This window comes from Rhincodon typus, chromosome 4 (assembly GCF_021869965.1).
Source record: "Rhincodon typus isolate 14 chromosome 4, sRhiTyp1.1, whole genome shotgun sequence".
Classification (NCBI taxonomy): Eukaryota; Metazoa; Chordata; class Chondrichthyes; order Orectolobiformes; family Rhincodontidae; genus Rhincodon; species Rhincodon typus.
This window is the reverse complement of record NC_063335.1, coordinates 87,581,553-87,605,015: the sequence shown is the minus strand read 5'-3', so window position 1 is coordinate 87,605,015 and position 23,463 is coordinate 87,581,553.

Sequence of the window (23,463 nt, the reverse complement as noted above, 5' to 3'; positions counted from 1 at the left end):
AACACACTGTTGCTAGCTTTTTTTTTGCAAATCACTGCTTCAGGTTCATATTGGGCCTATAGGTTTATAAGTTTTCAAAACCTGTATCATTCTTCAGGTTGTTGGGCAGAAATAAATGGTTTTATTAAACTGATAAAGGCATTAGCGGACAGTGCATTGGAATACATCTTACCTCAATCATTTCTTGCGAGATAAAGTAACTACAATTTAACTGATTGCAAGGAATCTCATTTTTTTTTGTAGTTGAGTCAATAAATGTGGCAGCCTGTAAACTACCCCATGTATTGTCCATATAACTACAATATGTGTAAAACATCTACATTAAATCATTTCAGAGATAGTAGGAACTGCAGATGAAGCATCAGTTTTCCTGCTCCTCTGATGCTGCTTGGCCTGCTGTGTTCATCCAGCTCTGTACCTTGTTATCTCTACATTAAATCATGTTCTTTTCTTCTGTTTAACATATTCTAGACCCACAGAAGCAGCAAATTGAGACCGCAGCACTGGGTCTTACCTCAGTAACTGAAGCAAATGCCAGACTTGAGAGACGTTCTTTGAATTATTTGACAAATTTAGAGAATGGATCACAAGATGTGTCACTTCAGATGATTGTGAAAGAATAGAGGTGGGTTGTAGAGACCTAAAATTGTCAGAGCATCAGATGGTTTCTTTTTACTTACGACCGAGTGTATGAAACTCTGAAATGAAAGACACTCCAGAAGTTTGAATGGTACTTCAAGTAATGTTCTATAGGGACCAGCTCATCAATTATGTGACTGCCACAGTGTTTTTGCAGGTTACTGTGGCTGGGTTAAAGGCAGCAAATAGATTTCATAAGATGGCAGCTTGAAGAACAAGAGGCTCGGCTGAATTTCTCAAATTTCAAACACTTCTACTGGAAACCTCAGATCCAGGAGATTATAACTTGGCCTGCAGCCTTTCCAAAACAGATTTCAATGGCAAAGAATGAAAGCCCCCTAACCTCCCTCAGTGCCCATACATAGCCTGGCATTGTTGGAATACCAGAAAGGTGATGTCCATGTCTGGAGACCCACTTCTGTATAAGCTGAACCCCTCAGTGCAGCAATTTATTCTGGATCCATGAAGGGTACCTGCATCAAACCACAAGCACAGAGAACCTAACAACTAACAAACTACTTCTTCTTGCCACAACATGTATTCATCTCCCTCCAAGTAACCACTCTCCTGTGGACACTTTGCTGTAGAGATTGGCCCTTGTTTTGCTGTCATGACATCATCAAGAGACAAGTGAGGAAGAGTGTGGTGGGGAAGGGGAGAGATTTTGTTTGTAGGAAATCTCACCAGTTGCTTTCTTGCCCAGTTGTATGAAAGGGCAAGAGGCAGCACATAGGGTTCTGACTGAAGGGGTGTTGGGAGTTAATGAATAAGAAGTACAAGTATTTCAAGTTAAGGCCACACTTCCATATCCACTTCCATCCCTTACCTATTATGAACTGGACAGCATTTTGCTGCAGATCAGTAGGGCACTGAACTGTGGAGGCTAGGATCTCAATCCTGTATAAGCTGCTCTGAAAGATACTAATGAACCAATTAGTGTTTAGGCAACCATCTCGCAATTTTTATTGTTACTTTTGGTTCTAGTTAGAAATGGCCCAATTGATTCTGTTGATGTTCGAAACTTACTGTGAGCGAATTGTGACTCACGTCCTGGCAGCCAATCATGCCCAACTTCTTAAACTAAGTATGGAAATCTGTTTTCTCATAAAATGTTTGTGAATATACACCCAAGTATGCAATGAGATTAAAATATCTGTGAACAACTTAACCAAACATTAGATTCATAAAATTCATGCAAATACCCACTCCACCAATGATAGTTTTGCAATAAATGCACAAACAAAACAGTAAATATAAGTTGAGTACTCTGGCAAATTTACTGAGAGGGAGTCATCAGTGATTATATTAATGGGCAAAGTGCTCACGTATTTGGTCCCCAGGTAGTTTGAGGCTGCTCAGCCACTTACAATAGTTATGTTGCCTTGAATATTGTTGTGCCTTCTGATTATTTTGTCCTGCTCCATTCTGGATCTCTGCCAGTTGTTTCCATTCTATCATGAGTGCAATATATGCTGGAAGAAATCCATGGGCAAATGTGTCCATTCATCTTTAATTGACATTTAATAGCCCCGTAACAAGCTAAAAAATGTAATTGCTTTCCATTACTCTGGATTAATCCCCAGAGAAATTCTAAGAGCATGACGAGAAAGATTGACACTGTATTAATGCTAACACACCAAACTACCAAACATTTAATATGCAGCTTACAGGCTCTGCAGTCAAGCACAGAAAGAAAATTTCACATACATATTAACTCTCCTTTCATTCTTGAGCTTTTCCACCAGCACACTATCAGAATCATTAGCCATAGGCTAATATCGTGGGAACAAAGTCCAAATTTCATGATAGCAGATGATGACATTTAAACTAAATAATATCTGGAACTAAAAGTTAGTCTAATAGCGACCATGTAACCATCATCAATTGCTTTAAAAATAACCCATTGGCTCACTATTGCCTTGTGGGATAAAAAACTTGCCTACTTACCTGATCTGGCCCACACGTGATTCCAGATAGTAATGTTGCCGTCTCTCAGCTGCCCTAAGAATTGGCCTAACAAACCATTCAGTTGTATCAAACTGCTAAACAGTCTGAGGAAACAAAGAAACTGGAACTGCCACCTGGCATCAATCTAGGCATTAGAAAGGACAATGACAAAAATAGCCCTGACATTGCAAAATCTTCCTTATAACTGGGGGCAGGTGCCAAAATTGGGAGAGCTGTCCCACAGACTAGGAAAACCTGACATGGTCAAACTCAACCTTTACAGACAATGTCCCAGACATTACCATTACCATTCCTTAGCTGTGTCCTGTCCTACTGACACCGAACCCCTTCTCCCCCTCAGCAAATAAATCAGTACTCTTCCAGTTTGAATAACATATGGAGGAAGTGCTGAAGGTGGCAAGGGCACAGAATGTAATCTGGTTGGAGGATTTCAAAGTCCATTACTAAGAGTGACTATGTGGCACTTCTACTGACTGAGCTGGCCAAGTCTAAAGGACATGGCTTCTAAACTGGGTTTGTGGCAGGTAGTGAGAGAACCAACGAGAGAAACTTTTTTAATCTCATCCTCACCAACCTACCTGTTGCAAATGTATCTGTCCATGACAGTATCAGTAGGGATTATCAAAGTACTGTCCTTGTGGAGGCAAAGTCCTGTCTTGATATTGAGAATACCCTCTACCATGTTGTGTGGCACCATCACTGTGTTACATGGACATCCATGTGGACCATTAGTAACAGCAGAATTGAACTCTAATAGAATGCAATATTTCATGGCATGCTCTACCATTATCAATAAGCAAGGAAAACAAACTTCATTCAACGAATAGTGCAAAAGGGGATGCCAGCAGCAGCACTAAGCATGCTGTCAACTTGGTGAAGCTACAATACCGGATTATTTGCATGCCAAACGATGGAAGAAGGGGACAAGAAATCCCTCAGCCAACAAAGCAGATCTAAAATCTCCACGGTCCCACCACAGCCAGTCACAAATGGTGGTGGACAATTCAACATCTCATATAAGGAAGATGCTCCACAAATATCCCATTCTCAATGATAGGGAAGTCCAAGCATAAGTGCAAGAGTGAATGCTGAAGTATTTACCTCTATCTTCAGTCTAAAGTACTGAGTTGGTGATTCATTTCAATCTCCCACTGGAGACACCAATATCACAGATGAGAATCACCTCCACCATTTACACACAGTAGCAGCAGTGTGTACTAACAACAAGATACACTGCAGAAATTCACCAAAGCACCTTAGACAGCACCTCCTAAATCCATGACCACTTCAATCCAGAAGGACTTCTGGGGAAGCAATGGCCTACTGGTATCATTGTTAGACTATTAATCCAGAAATCTTAGCTAATATTCTGTGGACCTGGCTTCAAAGCCTGTCATGGCAGATGGTGGAATTTGGTTTCAACATTTTTTTAAAAATCTGGAATTAAGGGTTTAATGATAACCATGAAACTGCTGTCAAGTGTCAGAAAGACCCAACGTTCACGAATATCCTTTAGGGAAGGATATCTGTCATCCTTACCTGATCTGACCTACATGTGACTCCAGACTCACAGCAAAGTGATTGACTCTTATCTACCCTCTGGGCAGTGGGGATGGACAGTAAATGTTGTAACGCCCACATCCCATGAGTGAATAAAAACAGACAGCAGATACTAGGAACACCACCATCTGCAAGATCCTCTCCAAGCCACTCATCATCCTGACTTGGAAATATATTGCTGCTCCTTCAGTGTCACTCGATCAAAATCCTGGAACTCCCTTCCCTCATGACATTTTGGGCATATGTACACCAAATGTATTGCAGCAGTTCAATTAACCAGATTTCCACCAAACTTTCAAGAGCAAGTAAAATGATTTGCAAAAACAGCAAAAGTAATGTGAGACAAAATGTTATTGCAAGGTGAGTAGTTAAGAGTCTGGAATACTCTGCCCAGAAATGTGGTAAAGGCAGGTTCAATTTTCACTATCAAGATGACAGTGGATGATTACTTTGATAAGAATAATGTTGAAGCATATGGGGAGAAAAAAAATCAGGAGATTGGCACCAATTAAATGATACTTGCTTGAAGATCCAATGCAGATGAGCCAAAGGGAGTTCTTCTGCACCATAACACTTCTCTGAATCTGTGATTATGTGAATTGGGGATGGGCAATAAATGCCAGTCTAGCCAGCAACACCCATATTGCACGAATTAGAAATAAACTTCTGACAGGGAAAATTCGACCATTGCTCTTTGACATTCAATGACATGGCCATACCTGAATCCCCCATTGGGGCTTACCGTTGAACATAGGCTGAATTGGAAAAACCATATAAATACTTTGGCTACAAGAGCAGGTCAGAGATGAGGATTTCTGTGTTGGGCAATCACATCCCGTCTCCCCATTGTTTGTCCACCATCCAGAAGTCACAAGTCTGGGATGTGATGGAATTCTGTTCACTTTCCAGGTAAATGTAATTGGCTCTCCATCCATTACCTTCAACATTGACACCCTTCACCACCACACAGTGGTAACAGTGTGTGCCATCTACAAGGTGTATGAAAGCAACTCATTAAGGCTGCTTAGAAAGCACCTACCAGACCATGACCTCCACCATCTGGAAGGCCAAAGGCAGCAAAAACATGGGGATACCACCACCTGTAAGCCACTTACCTGGAAATGTATTGCTCCTCCATCAGTGTTGCTAGTTCAAAATCCTGGAACTGCCTCACTTATGGGAGTATCTTAACTACATGGACAACAGAGGTTCAAGAAGGCAGCTCACCGCCACCTTTCAAAAGTAATTCTGAATGAGTAATAAATGCTGCTCTCGCAAGTGATTTCTGCAAATCATGCACAAGTAAGTAAGTTACATTTGAAAAATTTTCTCATACATTTTCCTCATGTGCAACAAAATGCTAGCTTTCATAGGCAACAGTTTCCCTCCTAATGAACTGAAGCATGATTCTGAGAAGAATATTTGGAATAGCATGCTCCAAGTTAACAACAATATTTTAATTTTTTTGCAGTAAATATATGATTTCCACTGGACATTTGTTTCACATTCGGCATACACGACTATGGGCCAAGTGCTGGAAAATGGGATTAATGTCAGATATTTGATTTTGACCAGTACAGACTAAATAGACTGAAGGGTCTTTTCTCTGCAGTAGACTTCTATGAGTTTTTAACTCCATCAGTCCCATCACACACTGCTTTAAAATACTCAACTCCAAAAAGATTTATTCATAGATAAATTTCACAGAATTCACCTTTATGAAGCACATTTAAATAGATGGAAAAAGAGTCTGAAATAGAAATAATCAGTAATATATAGTTTCTGATGTCAGTTCAAGTAACACAATAGTGTGAAAGAATTAAATGAACAGTTAGTTGACTCTGAATTGCTTTCTTTGAGAACTTCCAAACAAACAAAAGACAAGCACTTGTCAGAAAAGAAATAATCACTCAATGCCAACAGTCTTCCTTGGAGTGGAACCTTCTGTCACCATGTATTACAGCCAGATGAAACCTAGAACTAATTGTTTTGTTAAAAGTGTAACCTAAAACTCTTTGAAATAAGGTCTCACTTTTGAGATAACAACAGTGTGTGGTCCGATACTTAATAATGAATAGACGTTTTCAGAACATAGAAACAAAGTAAATAGGAGCAGGAGTACGTCACTTTGTCTTTCAAACCTATACATCAATTTAATATGATCATGTTGGATCATCCAACTTGTTCCCACTTTCTGCCATGCTCCTTCAATCTCTTTAACTCTTAAGAATGCTCTCTAACTCCTCCGTGAATACATTCAATGTTTTAGCCTCAATTACTTTCTGTGGCAGAGAATTCCACAGACCTGCCATTCTCTGGGTTAAGAAATTTCTCCTCATCTCAATACATTATTCATTTCACATTTAATATAGAACATAATACATTGTTATGGTTGACAGATATCATCTGTCCTAGAGGTGTTGAGATTAGTTTATGACATTGCTTAATAACTAGTGATGCACATTAATTATTTTCAATTTATATTAATGACCTAGATGCCAGGATAGAAGGTATTATCACCAAATTTGCAGCTGACACTGAAATAGATGGGAAAGTAAGTTGCAATTTTAAAAAGTAAGAAATTTACAAAGAGCTATGGATTGGTTAGGTAAATGGGTCAAAATTTGGCAGATGGAGTTTAATGTAGATAAATGTGAAGTTATCCATTTTGGTTGAAAGACCATAACACCATATGAAATAGGAGAGGAATTACACCATTCAGCCCATTGTGTCTACTCTTCCATTCAATAATGGCTAATATGTTTCTCAATCCCATTCTCCTGCCTTCTTCCCATAACTATTGAGCCACTTACTAATCAAGAACCTAGTTATCTCTGACTTAAATAAACTCAATGGCTTGGCCTCCACAGCCCTCCCAGCAATGAGTTTCACAGATTCACCACCCTCCGGCTGAAGAAATTCCTCTTCATCTCAGTTCTAAAGGGTTGTCCCTTCACTCTGAGGCTGTTCCCTCGGGCCCTAGTCTCCATTACTAGTGGAAAAATCTTCTCCACCTCCACTCTATCCAGGCTCTCAGTATTCTGTAGGTTTCGATGAGATCCCTCCTCATCCCTTTAAATTCCATCAAGTACAGACCCAGTGACAAATCTTCATCCCTGGGATCATTCCTGTAAACCTACTCTGGACCCCCTCCAACACCAACACATCCTTCCTTAGATACAGGCAAAAGCTGCTCACAATATTCCAAATGCCGTCTGACCAAAGCCTTTACAGCCTCAGCAATCCATCTTGTGTTTTTATTCCAACATTCGTGTATTCTAGGTACAAAAACAGAAGTTGCTGGAAAAGCTCAGCTGATCTGGCAGCAGCTGTGGAGAGATATCAGAATTAACATTTTGGGTCCAGTGACCCTTCCTTAGAACTGATGGTAGCTAGGAAAAAGTTGTATTCTAAGCATTTGCCTTCCTAACCACCAACTGAGCCTGAATGTTGACTTGAAGAGAATGCAGAACTAGAATTCTCAAGTGCCTTTGTGCTCCAGATTTCTGAAGCCTTTCCCCATTTAGAAAATAGTCTACACCTATAATATTCCCACAAATGTGCATAACATCACACTCACCTACAATATAATTCATTTGCCCATTCTCCTAGTTTGTCCAAGTCCTTCTGCAGCCTCCTGCTTCCTCAACACTACCTATTTCTCCACCAAGTCATTGCAAACTTAATAAAAATGCCCTCACTTCCTTCATCCAGATCGTTAATGTGTAACACGAATAGTTATGGTCCTAACGCTGACCCTCCATTAGTCATCGACTGCCATTTTGAAAAAGATCCCTTTATCCCCACTCTCTGATTTCTGTCAGTCAGCCAATCCTCTATCCACACCAAAACCTTGCTCCTAACACTATGGCCTCTGTGTGGCACCTAGTCAAAGGCCATCTGGAAATCCAAATGGATTACATCTTATTATCTAAGTGCAGAGAAACTTCAGAGTGCTTCAGTGCAGTGTGATCTGGGTATCCTTGTACATACATTATAGATAATTAGTATGCAGGTACAGCAGGTAATAAAGAAGGCAAATGGAATTTTAGCATTTATTGCTTAAAATAAAGTATAAAAATAGTGAAGTATTGCTGCAACTGTATAAGGCATTAACAAGGCTGTATCTGGAGAATTAAGAACAGTTTTGATCCCCTTACTTGAGGAGGGATGTTGTTGCATTGGAAACAGTTCAGGGGAAGTTCACAAGAGTAATTCCGGAGATGAGGGGTTTGTCATATGAGGAGAGATTGAGCACTTAGGGCCTCTGCTCTCTGGAATTTAGAAGAATGAGAAGACATCTAATTGAGGTACATAGCATGATTGAGGGGACTGCCAATGTAGGCATAGAAAGGATGTTTCTTATTGAGGGGCAATTTCGAATGAGAGGTCATAGTTTTACGATAAGGAGTTGCAAATTTAAAACAGAAATGAGGAGAAATTACGTCTGTCAAAGGGTCATGAATCTTTGCAACTGACTACCAGAGTGTGGCAGATGCCGGCATATTGAGTAAAGGAGAATATTAAGGAGGTGATAGATTTTTAATTGGTATTGGGATCAATAGTTATAGAAAGCAGACAAGAAAATGGAGTTGAGGCTGAGATGAGATCAGCCATCATCGTACTGAATGGTGGATTGGGCACATGGGGTTGAATTGCCTATTCCTGCTCCTGATTCTTACGTCCTTCTGTTTTTATGTTCTACTCCCTTGATATGCTCTTTGGATATTATCCAACTATGAGTCTTTTAGTAATTGACTGTTCTTTTCTGAATATAATGCATGCAAAGTCAAAAGAATAGAACACAGGTTTCTAACCCACAGTTGAAGTTGCCAGTGATAAACTTATTGCTTAAACAAAATAAATACAGTGCAAAAACTCATATACTGCAAACAAATGTAACAATATTTGTGTCACAGCAGATATCATGTTCCTTTTACTTCCTGAGATCAGTATGCAAGATGTATTGGTTTTCTTGTTATCAGAGTAAATTGGCCCAATTAATTTAAAATAAATTATTTTCAACAGCAAGCTTTTTGTGAGTTTTAAAGTAAAGAAGATTTTTTGTTATCAGACAGTTGAAGTGAAAGTCTTGTAAAGCAAACAATCCTCAGTAAGTTGGACTACAGCTCTCAGTAGTCTTCAAATTATCCACTCACTGACTCTCACCCATCTCATCCTCCCAAGCTATTACCCTTCCTACTCTCTCTGTTTCCTACTCTGTCACTGGGGCACCTCGCCACCTCTCCTGCTCACATATCACCACTAACTGGTCTTCCATCCACTTATATCATTCTCAATTCTTCCCATTACACCCAAACCATTCAGACACACCTACTTGTAGACACTGAGCTGGCTGCATTTCACCCACAGGGCAAACAATGGACTGGAATCGGATGAATTGGTGACTGTGGTGATATCCTCTGACTGACCATAGTCCTATTTCACCCCACAAAATGCTATCACAGGCTATTTGCTTGAGGTACATGCAGTGTGTTTGTCACGTAAACTGCTGGCACATACCGTGATGATGATCCATCTTAACCTCCTCCAGTGATCCTGAGCATCACAAGTGCCAGTCTTCAGCTAATTGAATTCACTCTTGGTGATATTAAGAAATAGTTGGAGGCACTGGACACTGAAAGATTATGGGCCCTGACAACATTCCAACAATAGTGCTAAAAAAAATTGTACTCCAGAACTTGCCGTGCCTTTAGCCAAGCTGTTCCAGTGCTTAAAACACTGTCATCTACCGAACAATGTGGAAGATTGCCCAGATACAACCTGTATACAAAAAGAAGGAGAAATACAACCTGGCAATTACCATTGGTCTTGCCATCTGCTCACCTCCATTGCTACCTCAGACTTTCCTTGGGAGGCAGTGGTCCAGTCTACACCTAACAGACAGAGGCAAAATCTTGGGTGAATAGGTTATGTTTTAGAAGTCAAGACTACAGGAATAACTTCATTATTCCTGTACTGCATGTGAAACGTTGGCACATGATCTACAGCGAATGTGGCCTGCACTGACATGGCCTAAATGTGGAAGCTTGGCAATGTAGCAGCTATTTAGATTGTCTGAACTGGCCCAGTCACATAAACACTGTGGCTACAAGAGCAGGTCAGAGACTAGAAATTCTGTGGCAAGGAACTTGAAATAACTCAACAGAGGCCAGTATTGCATCACTGAGTCACCCTTTATTTATACGTTGAGAGTCCTTGACACCGATCCAGCTCCCTCAGACCCAGCTCTCAGAGGGGACAGGATGTCTGACGCTCCTGTTTATATCAGTCAGCCAGGGCTCCATGATTGGACCAGATTAACAGCCTCAATCGAGGAACTGGTCAGTAGTTCTGGTCACCTCATTACAGGAAAGATGTGGAAGCGTTAGAAAAGGTGCAGAGGAGATTTACCAGGATGTTGCCTGGAATGGAGGGAAGGTCTTACGAGGAAAGGTTGAGAGAGCTACGGCTTTTCTCTTTAGAACGATGAAGGATGAGAGGTGACTTGTTAGAGGTGTACAAAAGGATCAGAGGTATAGATAGAGTAGACAGCCAGAGACTTTTTCCTAGGGTGGAGGTAGCTTTTACGAGGGGACATAGTTTTAAAGTGAAAGGAGGTAGATATCGGGAAGACATCAGAGGTAGGTTCTTTACTCAGAGAGTGGTAGGGGCGTGGAATGCATTGCCAGAGACGGTAGTGGAGTTGGCCTCATTAGGGGTATTTAAGCGGCTATTAGATGGGCATATGGATGATAGTATAAGGTAGCGGTGGAGGTTAGATAGACCTTAGGTTTAGGGTAAAAGTTCAGCACAACATCGTGGGCCGAAGGGCCTGTACTGTGCTGATAAAAAAAAAGAACTCATATTCTATGAGGTCCACCTGGCTGACCTCATTATAATCTCTGCAGTACTCACCTCATGATTTCCCAAAACTGTCCACCACTTTAAAGGAATAAGTCAGGAGTATGACAGAATTCTCTCTATTTGTTTGGGTTTGAGCAATTCCAATAACAATGAAACTCAGTACCATTCAAAACAAAGTAGAATGTTTGACTGGCACCCCATCTACTACCTTCAACATATTTCCACCACTGATGCACTGCAGCAGCAGTACGCACAATCTACAAGATGCACTGCAGCAGCTTACCCAGGCTGCTTCAGCAGCACCTCCCAAACTCACACCTTCCATAATTTAGATGGACAAGGGCAGCGGATATATGAACATAAGAACTAGGAGCAACTGTAGACAATTCAACCCCTGAAGCCTGCTCTGCTATTTAATATGGTCATGCCTGATCTCATCTTGCCCTCAGATCCTCTTTCCTGTCCATTGTTCATAACTCATCAACCCAATACTACAAAACTAAAAATCTGTCAATCTCCTCCTCAAATTTATTTAGTGTCCTGGCATCCAACTCACTCTGGGGCAGTGAATTACACAGATTCATGACCCTTTGAGAGAAGTAATTCCTTCATATCACTGTTTCAAAGCTGTCACCCTTATCATAAAACAATGACCTCTCATTCTAGATTGCCCCACAAGGGGAAACATTCATTCTCCATCTACTTTGTCGATCCCCATTAGCATCTTATATACCTTAATTAAATCTCCCTCATTCTTCTAATCTCAAGCAAGTATCAGCCTAAACTGCTCAATCTCTTATCATAAAACAAACCTTTCACCTCTGGAATTAACCTAATCAATCTCCTCTGAACAGCCTCTAATGCAATTACTGAACATAAAGACACTACCACCTGCAAATTCTCCTCAAATCACACACCATCCTGATTTTGAAATATATCGCCATTCCCTCACTGTCAGTGCGTTGAAATCATGTAGCTCCATCTCTAACAGCAATGTGGGTTTTCCTACATCACATGGACAACATTTGTTCAGAAAGGTGTATTCCCATCATCTTCTTAAAGCAACTAATTATAGGCAATAAATGTCAACCTAGCCAGAAACGTCTACATCCTATGAAAGAACAGAAAACAAATATCACTGGACCAGAGCCCGCAAATGCACACAAGGGATCTCAACACATGCAGCCTTCTCTTTCCAGCACACAGTGTGGGTCACATAAGAATTAAGCAACAACACAACATGCAAGAGGAACATGGTGGTAAGAATTCAAACACTATTTCCAGTGTATTGTTGTGTTTAATGGATTGGGGAAGGTTGGTGGGAGAGAAATATGTTTCCATTTGTTGGAGCTCACAAACCTGGGCACCATAAAAGCAAAATAATTGTAAATAAATCCAATCGGGATTTTAAGAGAAATTTCTTTATTCATGAAGTAGCTAGAATGTGAAATCTACTCCCACAGGAAGGGACTGAGGCAATCACCTTAGAGACTTTAAACCAAAAATTGGTTAGGTATGGAATAGACAGCTATAATGAAAGGCTGAGGTAAGGTAAATAGAGTGACTAGAGACATGTATGGTGCATAAATACTAGCATAGACTATTTGGATTGAATGGTCTGTTTCTGAACTGTATATTCTATATAATGCTAATACTGACCGTATTTATCATTTTTGATTTTTAAAAAAATCTGGATTAATTGGTACATTAATTTCTGTACATTCATATGTTAAGGTTATCAAAGGTGTGAATAATTCACTGTAGGAGTAGTCAACTCTAGCTGTCCAAACTTCTCCAAAAGGTTACCTGCATAATAAATAGCATCAGAAAATAAGTTTCTCTGTAATTATTTGATTATCTCATAATAAAACCATCAACAATGTTTAATATGCTGTAATTTTGAATTTCTAGTTTTGATTACTTTCCAACAATGGTTAATATACAGTAGAGGAAATATATAAATGAGCTAACCTAATGTCCCAATGACGTTTGCAATCTATTGTTATTGCGTCAATCTGGTTATTAAATGAATTGGATTTTTGTTTTAATATTTGTATCATCCTGCGTCAGCATTGAAAAGTCATTGGGATAATTATATACTTCCAGAGAATGGTCTTTAAAATGGAGATGATGAGGAATTTCTTCTCTCTGAGGGTTGTGAAATTTTGGAATTTTCTACCAAGTATTCACAAAGTAGGTGAACAAATGTGGTTGACATAAGGATCAGAAATTACCTAATTGAATAATGGAGTAGGATTGAGGTCTACATGGTGTTATGATCTCAACTGATGGTAATACTGGACAAGTCAAATCCCAAAGTGATACCTGGCTCGATAGACCACCCATTTTATTTTTGCTATTTGTTTACTGTGATGGCCAGCCATTGAACATATTCAAAGGGGCTGTCAATGTACTTTTAACAAAAGAACATGAAAGTTTATTGCACAAAACAGAAACACAAATGTTATCTCACACTAAACAAAGAAAATTTGGAATTAACTTATAAATAACAGAAAGGAAGATTAAAATCTTTTACTTTCAATAAAAACCTTAGAGGTACTCAGGTCTTAGTGAAGGGTGACTCCAGTTCCATTTTAAAGCTCCTTATTTAGCTGTTATGGCAGTAATTGGTTAATTAATCAGCAAATTTATGCAATCTTTTGATGTTAATTTCTTTTAACTAATGTCACTTTATGAAAGATGCTAACTCAGTTCACTTACTCCTTAACATGTTTTCCTTAAACTCATGCATCTAACAGATTTGCAGGATGTCTTCCTCTGTTATACCTCAAAGTCTTTTGCTCATGGAGCTTTCTTCTTATTGGCTTCTAATCTACTCAGGACTTCTTTTCTTCTGCCTCGACTTGTTCGGAGACTGCTAAACTAATAGCGTACCTGCTGTTAAAGACTGTTCCCCCTTCAATTAAACATAGACATTACCTAGTTGTTTTCTCTGGATGGCTCTGATTTTCTTTGTTACTGGGATCCTGCCACTGGGCAACAGCAGTCTATTTTTCCCTCTCTTTTACACTCCTCCCCAATGCGCTGAACTATTTATCTCAGCGGTTTTGAAGACCTCATTTAAAATATATGTAAACAAAATGTCTCCTGATATCTGTGCGCTCCTCATAGAACACATCTGAAATGAAGTTGAAAACTATATCCTTCTCTTTCTCAGTGTGTACTCAAGACTGAAATATAAATCAAATGTAAGGCTATACATCATTCGTCCACTCCAGAACTCATTTTACCAAACAATAATACTACATTATGAACCTTCATCACAATCACAATCAAATTCTTGTTTCTATGTTGTTCTGAATTTACAACTGCAGCTTGAAACTTCGCTCACTAGGAATGCATATCAGAGACTTGGATGTACAACCAACTACAGTCTCTCATACCAAGTTTCTACATTAAAGCTGGTAGTAAATATGCATCACAGACAAAGCTATCCAGTTGATGGATGGGACTCTTGTTTCTTCGATTAAATACAACCGGAAAAGAGCAATTTAGCTGGCCTAACAGTGTTGTGATGTTTGGACGGACATCCAGCATTAGGGTTATCAGCACAATATTCTGATTTCTGCTTGTCAGGCCCAAATCATGCTGAAGGATGGAAACCTGGTCCTGATTTTATTTTTTACAGAAATAAGAAATTGTTTCCAGTTTAATACTCTTCTGCTAATATGGCATTTTTGTTCTTAGCAGAATTGACAAAGAAGAGTTTATTTGAAGATGAGTCAGTCAAAAACATTAATTCCAATTGAAAATTTGGATTTTCCCACATGCATCCTTCTCACCTTGTTGAGTCAAGCAATTAGGAATTACTCTGATGTTGATTAAACTGAAAAGGAATTTTGAGAGCTGAATACGAGTAAATGGCCTTGCTAATCAACATGCCAGGACCAAGAATCCTTGTTAATGACATTTATGATACATCTAGAGTATGAGAATAATATTACAGGGAACGTAAAAACTCACCACAAAAGTTTTTAGAAATAGGTGAAACCAATCAGATTAGTAAAGACAAACGTAGATTCCTTACAGTCAGAATCAGGGCGGTCATAATGGAAAACAAAGAAATAGCTGAAAAAACTAACACACACCTTCTATTTTCCCCAAACAGGACACAAATAACCTTCGAGAATGTTAGGGAACTAAGGGTCTGAAATATCCCAATTGGTTTATAACTTACATCCCAGAGTACTAAAGGAAGTAGTCCTAGAAATATTGGATACATTGGTTAACATCTTCCAAAATTCTACAGATTATTGAGGAGTTCATATAGATTGGAGGCTGGCAAAAGTAACCCCATTATTTAAAAAGGGAAGGAGAGAACAAACAGAATTGTAGACCAGTTACTCTAATGACTGTGATAACATAGTGTAGAGCTGGAGGAACACAGCAGGCTAGGCAGCATCAGAGGAGCAGGAAAGTTGACATTTTGGGTCAGGACCCTTCTTCAGAGCCCATTTCTGTGTTCCTCCAGCTCCACACTGTGCGATCTCTGACTCCAGCATCTGCAGTTCTTATTACCCTAATGACTGTACTGGGGAAAATGGTGGAGTCAATTATAACTGCTGGACTGGTCAGTGGTGCCCTCAACCCCTGAATGAATAAAAAATTTAAAAAACATGAGAGAATTAACAGGATTGGATAAAGCCAGCAAGACTCTATGAAAGGTAAATCACGCTTAACAAATGTATTGGAGTTTTTTGAGGATGTAGCTAGAAGAATAGGTAAATGAGAACCACAGGATGCATTGTATATGGATTTTCAGAGGCTTTTGATAAGGTTGCACACAGGATAGGGATAATATTAGCATAGATCTAAAATTGATTGATAGACGGGAAACAGAGAGTGGGAATAATTTTTTTTCAGTCATTTTCATTCACTCTTTTACCAGGTGGCAGGCAATGACTAATGCAGTAGCACAAGGATCAGTGCTTGACCTCAGCTATTCACAATATACATTTCAATAAACTGGATAATGGAACAAAAGGCAACATTTCCAGGTTTGCTAACAACATAAAACTGGGCTGGATTGATAGTTGTGAGGATGACCAAAGAGGCTTCAAGGTAATTTGGATGAGTTGAGTGAGTGGGCAAAGACATGGTAGATGTAGTACAATGTGGTTAAATGTGAAGTTATATACTTTGTGTGAAAACCAGAAAGGAAGAGTTTTGTTTAAATGATGATAAAGGTAGGTGTACAATGGAATCTTGGTGACCTTATGCACCAGTCGAAAGTAGACAGCCAGATACTGGAAGCAATTAGGAAGGCAAATGGTATCTTGGTGTTCGTTGCAAGAGGATTTGAGTTTAGAAGTAGGGAAGTTTTACTGCAGTTATACAGTGGCTTGGTGGGACCACACCTGGAGTGTTCTGTGCAGTTTTGGGCTCCCTTCCTAAGATGGGAACTGTTTGTTAGAGAGAACTTTCAGCAAAGGTGCACTAGGCTGATACTGGAGATAACAATACAGTCCTATGAAGAGGCATCGGTTTGACTGGCTCCGTATTAACTGGAGTCTAGAGTCATAGCAGTGTACAGTTCAGAAAAAGACCCTTTGACCCATTGTGCATGTGCTTGACAAAAACAACCACTTAACTATTTTAATCCTATTTTCTAGCACTTGGTACATGGCCTTGTATACCTTGGCATTGCAAGTGTACATCTAAATATTTCTTAAATGTTATGAGTGTTTCTGCCTTTTTATGGCAGTGAGTTCCAGATTCCTACCACCGTCTTTTCTTCACATCTCCTCTAAATATTTTGCCCTTTACCTTAAATCTATGCCCTCTCATCATTGATCCCTCCACCAAGGGGAAACATTTCTTCTTGTCTATGCCCCTCATAATTTTATACATCTCAATATATCCCCTCTTAATTTCCTCTGCATTAATGAAAACAATCCCATTCTGTTCAATCTCTCTTCATAAAAGAACCTCACCAGCCCAAGCAACATCCTGGTAAAACTCCTCTGCATCTGTCCTGTGCAATTACATCCCTCTCATAGTATGGATTGCAGAATTTTGCACAATGCTCTAGCCTAACCAAAGTTTTATACCAGTCCAGCGCAACCCTCCCAGCTTTTAAACTCTATGCCTTGAATAATAATCGCAAGTGTACCATATGCCTTCTTCACCACCTTATCCACTTAGTATCTTAATGGACTGGTGGACATGCACATGAAGGTCTCTCTGATCCTCAGTGCTTCCCAGGGTCCTACTACTCATCATGTATTCCCTTGCCTTGTTTGTCCTGCCCAAATGCATCAACTCACATTTATGTGGATTAAATTCTATTTGCCACTGATCAGCCCATCTGACCAGCCTGTCTATATCCTCTTGTAGTCTAAAGCTATCCTATTCACTATTTACCACTCCAATTTTTGTATTGTCTGCGATCTTACTGACAAATCCTCCTACATTCAAGTCTAAATCATTTATATAAACCACAAACAGCAAAAAGACCTAACACTGACCCCTGTTAGACCCCAATAGACCCAGACTTCTAGTTGGAAAAACACTCCTCAACCAACAGCCTCTGTTTCCTGCCATTCAGTGAATTATGGATCCAATTCGCCAAATTTCCTTGGATCCCATGATCTCATTTCTTTGTTATCAGTCTCCCATGCGGGACTTTGTGAAAAACCCTCCTGCAGTTCAGGTAGACTACATCAAAAGTATTGCCGTCATCTACACACTCAGTCACCCCTTTAAAAAATTCAATCAAGTTGGGCAGATATGATCCTCCATTTAACAAAACAATACTGACTGTCCTTGATTAGTCTCTGCCTCTGCAAATGCAGATTAACTCTGTCCCTTTAGGTGGGTGAGAGGGAATCTGGTTGAAACATATAAAATTCTAACAGGGTGGACAGACTAGCTACAGGGAGAATTATTTTTCCTGAATAGAGAGTCTAGAACTTGGGATCACAATTGCAGGATATGGAGTAAGTCATTTAGGACTGAGATGAGGAGCAGTTTTTCTCAAGGATAGTAAACCTGCGGAATTTTCTGTCACCAAAGGATGGGGAGGTCAAGTCACTGAATATATTCAAGAGAGTGCCAGAAAATTTACAGATTTTAAAGACATCAAATTGTGGAGAAAAAATGGGAATTGACAGAGAATCTGTGGCAATCCCATAGAATGGTCGATCAGGTTAAAAAAGGCCAAATAGCTTAATCCTGCTTCTGCTTTCTATGTTCTATAACACAAAATCACCCTGGAACAGATAAATGATAAAAAAAATCTTTAAATGCTCGAATTAAATAATGCAAGTTAACATTTTTACACATATTTTCTGGGGATTTTAGTGACAATGACAACATGGTTAGGTTTAGATTAGATTTAGACTTATTATCACATGTATACAAAAATACAGTGAAAAGTGTTTTTTCACGTGTTATACGCAAAGTGTCAGCACGCTTCGGCATCATCTTGAAACACTGAATATAATGCAAAGTTTTACTGCAATGGAAGTCAACTTTCTCTCCCCTTGTTGTTCCCACTCCACTGATCTGCCAGTCACTGCCTGACATCAGCCAGAGCCTCCGAAAGAAATTCCTGGAACTCTGTAACGGGCTCTGTGGTCTCGGTTATGGTCCCTTGTGGCCTGGATTCAGAAACACACTGAGACAAGGAGACAGGGAATGTTGAATGAAACCCGCCAACGACAGTGTTTAATCTGGTGGCACCTTCTCAGGATACTTCTCTCACAGGACCCCAATTAACACCTGCCATCTTCACAGGAGCTGGTCGACAGCATGGTGAATATTTGTAGCTTGAAGTATATTATGAAGTGCAGGACACTTCAATCTAGTTGGATTTGAATTGCCTTGATAGATAGTCACAACACGTTTAAGCAATCTTAAGGGGGAATTATAAATTAAAAGGCACCACCAAGTTTTCTTGAAGATATCCCAGGTTAGCCCAGTGCAGGTTCTATATTTGCCAACTCTCCAGGATTATCCTGAAGCTCCAGAAAGACAAGATGAATCCCCATGAGGAACCACCAACAACCATGAAGAAAAATCATAGATGCATTAAAATAAACTACACTCTTTTACATTCATTGAACATTTCTAATGACTAGTTATAAATATACTGACTGGTTATTCCAAATGCCAAAATGGCCACTGCCTCATGTGAAAAATGGGTTATGTGGCCACAGTTGACCACGACAGGGTTCCCTATCTGCCTGTGTGTAGTGACAACGGCGCCAGAGCACGCGCAGACTGCCTGCCTTTATTTAGTTACAGTTTTTAAAGCCTGACCGAAATTGAGTAAGCCAACGGTCAAATCAATTTGATTATTTTTGGTGCAGATTTTTGCACTGACAGGATGAACTCTAGCACATCACTGGGAAAAAAAATACAAATCAAGATTACGTCTTCATGCTTTCTTTATTCGTGAAAGAGATGTGATCCGCCCAGACAAATAAAATAAATGGCAGCAGTTCATGTACAATAATAAATCAATTTCTTTCTCAACGACTTTAGGCATTGTGGCATTGTCTGGTATTAACAGAAGTGGAAAAAACTTCCAGAAGAAGTTCTTTCAAGAAGCCATATTAATTACAGATCAGTCGGTTTCATATTAGTGGTAGGGAAATTATTGTAGAAAATTCTAAATGAAAGAATTAATCTTCAGTTGGAGAGGTAAGGTTTGATCAGGGATAGTCAGCAATGCTTTGTAAGAGGGAAGTCATACCTAACAAATTTAATTGAAGTTTTTGAGGATGTGAATAGGTCTGTAGATGAGGATAGTGCAGTTGGTGGAGTTTATATGGACCTCAGCAAAGCCTTCCTCTCGGTCCCACATGGGAGAACAGTAAAGAAGGCAAAAAAACATAGATTCTAGAGTATCCAGAGTAACTTAAAATTGGCCTAATGCTGGGAAACAGAGGGTGGTGGTAGAAGGCTGTTTGTGTAACTGGAGAATGCTGTCTAGTGGCATACCCACAGGGATCAGTGCTGGGTCTATTATTGGTCATGATATATAGAAATGATTTGGAAGAAAATGTTGGGGAGGGCAATGGTACATAAGTTTGCAGAAGTCAAAGATTGGCGAGGTGGCTGACAGTGAGGAAGAAGGGTTTGGGTTACAGGAGGATATAGATTGATGGGGCAGATGAGTGGCAGATGGAATTTAACCCCGATAAGTGCAAGGTGATGCACTTCAGAAGCAGTAACAAAAGAAAATACTCAATGAATAGCAGGATACTAGGAAGTTCAGAGGAACAGAACGATCTTGGGATACTTGTCCACAGATCCCTAAAGGAGGCAAGACATGACAATAGGGTGGTTAAGAAGGTATAGAGGAAAACTGTCTTTGTCAGTTCACTTCCTACAGACAAAGGGGGTGGCCATGGGTACCCGTATGGGCCCAAGCTATGCCTGCCTCTTCGTAGGTTACGTGGAGCAATCCCTCTTCCGTACCTACACTGGCCCTAAACCCCACCTCTTCCTCCGTTACATTGATGACTGTATCGGCGCTGCCTCGAACAGTTCATCCACTTCACCAACACCTTCCACCCCAACCTTAAGTTCACCTGGACCATCTCTAATACCTCTCTCTCCTTCCTGGACCTCTCTGTCTCCATCTCTGGCAACCACCTAGAAACTGATATCCATTTCAAGCCCACCGACTCCCACAGCTACCTAGAATACTCCTCCTCCCACCCACCTTCCTGCAAAAATGCCATCCTCTATTCCCAATTCCTTCGCCTCCACCGCATCTGCTCCCAGGATGAGGCATTCCACTCCCAAACATCTCAGATGTCCTCGTTTTTCAAGGACAGCAACTTACCTCCTCAGTGGTCGAGAACGCCCTTGACCGTGTCTCCCGCATTTCCCACAACTCATCCTTCACACCCCCGTCCCGCAATAACAACCAAAACAGAATCCCCCTCATCCTCACATACCACCCCACTAACCTCCGGATCCAACGCATCATCCTCCGACACTTCCACCATCTGCAATCCGACCCCACCACCAAAGACATTTTTCCCTCCCCACCCTTATCTGCTTTCCGGAGAGACCACTCTCTCTGTAACTCCCTTGTCCGCTCCACACTCCCCTCCAGCCCCACCACGCCCGGCACTTTTCCCTGCAACCACAGGAAGTGCTGCACCTGCCCCTACACCTCCCCCCTCATCCCCATCCCAGGCCCCAAGAAGACTTTCCACATCAAGCAGATGTTCACCTGCACATCTGCTAATGTGGTATACTGCATCCGCTGTTCCTGTTGTGGCCTCCTCTACATCGGGGAAACCAAGCGGAGGCTTGGGGACCGCTTTGCAGAACACCTACGCTCGGTTTGCACTAAACAACTGCACCTCCCAGTCGTGAACAATTTCAACTCCTCCTCCCATTTCTCAGACGACATGTCCATCCTGGGCTACCCAAAGGTTGCAGGAACAGCAACTCATATTCCGCTTGGGAACCCTGCAGCCCAATGGTATCAATGTGGACTTCACAGGCTTCAAAATCTCCCCTCCCCCTACCGCATCCCAAAACCAGCCCAGCTCGTCCACGCCTCCCTAACCTATCCTTCCTCCCACCTATCCCCTCCTCCCACCTCAAGCCCCACACCCATCTCCTACCTACTAACCTCATCCCACCCCCTTGATCTGTCCGTCCTCCCTGGACTGACCTATCTCCTCCCTACTTCACCACCTACACTCCCTTTACTGGCTCCATCTCCGCTTCTTTGACCTGTCTGTCTCCTCTCCACCTATCTTCTCCTCTATCCGTCTTCTATCTGCCTCCACCTCTCTCCCCATTTATTTCAGAATCCCCTTCCCCTCCCCCATTTCTGAAGAAGGGTCTAGGCCCGAAATGTCAGCTTTCCTGCTCCTCTGATGCTGCTTGGCCTGCTGTGTTCATCCAGCTGTACACCTTGTTATCTCTTTGTCAGTTGTGGCATAGATTATAAGAGAGGGAGGTTATGTTGGAGTTGTACAGGATTTTCGTTAGGCCATAACTGGAGGACTATGTGCAATTCTGGTTAATGCACTACAGGAAGGATGCGATTGCATTGAAGGGGGTGCAAAAGAGATCAATCAGAATGTTGTCTGGGATGGAGTAGCTTAGCTCTGAAGAGAGGCTGGATAAGCTCATGCTGTTTTCTTTCGAACAGAGAAGGCTGAGAGGGGACCTGATTGAGGTATAAAAATATGGGGGGTGCATGGACAGGGTGGAAAGGAAGCAATAAGGGGCGTAATTTTAATGTGAAAGGTAGACGGTTAGAGGGGATTTGAGGAAATTGCTTTTCACCCAGATGGTGGTGGGAAATGCACTGCCTGGGAGGGTAGTTGAGGCAGAAAATCTTATAACATTTAAAACGCATTTCGATGAGCACTTGGAATATCATAATATTCAGGCTATGGGCCAAGTGTTGGTAAGTGGGACTAGGGTAACTTTAGTGTAGTTTTTTTGTCAGTACAACTTGATTGGCCGAATGGCCTCTTAGTATCCGATATTTTATGATTCATGCTCACACTACAATCACTGAAGAGGACATCACTTCCATCCTCAGCTCTTCACTATCCTCTTGATCCAGGTAAATGTTGTTAAGCCCCATTTGACTACTGCAGTTGAGCAGAATCACAGAAGTATTACAGTATAGAAGGAGACCATTTGCTCCATTATGCTTACACCAGTTCATTAAATTAGCATCATTACCCAGTGCTAATCTCCTGCCTTTTCCCTATAACACTCCTTGTTATTTTTATCCAAACAACCGTCCTCCGCCTGTGTGAATGTGGCAGCTGTGAACTTATTAAATGGCAGAGAAGTCTTGAGGGGCTGAATGGTCCATTCCTGCTCCTGATTTGTATGTTTATAAATACTTATCACTGCCAGTGATGATAGAATAAAGCAAATTAGAAATTCCCTTCCAAAATCTCTGTGCCTCTCTGTCTATGCTTCATTATGACATTCCTTAAAACCTATATCTTTGACCAACCTTTATCTCCTGTAATGTGTCATTTTTACGGCTCAGTAATCGTATTTTATTTGGAGGTATTCCTATGAAGCATCTTGGGGTGGATTACTAAATCAAAAGTGCCACGTAAGTGCAAGTTGTTGTCGAAGACACATTCAGGAAGTGATTACTTGAGACTGTGGCATGCAGCTTTCATCACTGAATTTTTATTATTGAATTGTGTACTCATGGTTATTTGTGGTTTTAGGGGAAGAAGGAGAGTGGAAAAGATCTAGGCATGTTACTTGCAAGAGATGTTTCTCTGACAGTTCTTTTTACTCATGTGACCATATTTACAGGTCCATGCACACCCATCAGCCACAAAACTGTGTTTGTAGGCTTTGTTTCTTCAGACAAACTGTGGCTTTGATATGTCTTTTGCTGAAATCTGGTTGACAGATAACCATCACTGTGCAGACGGCATTACCACTGGC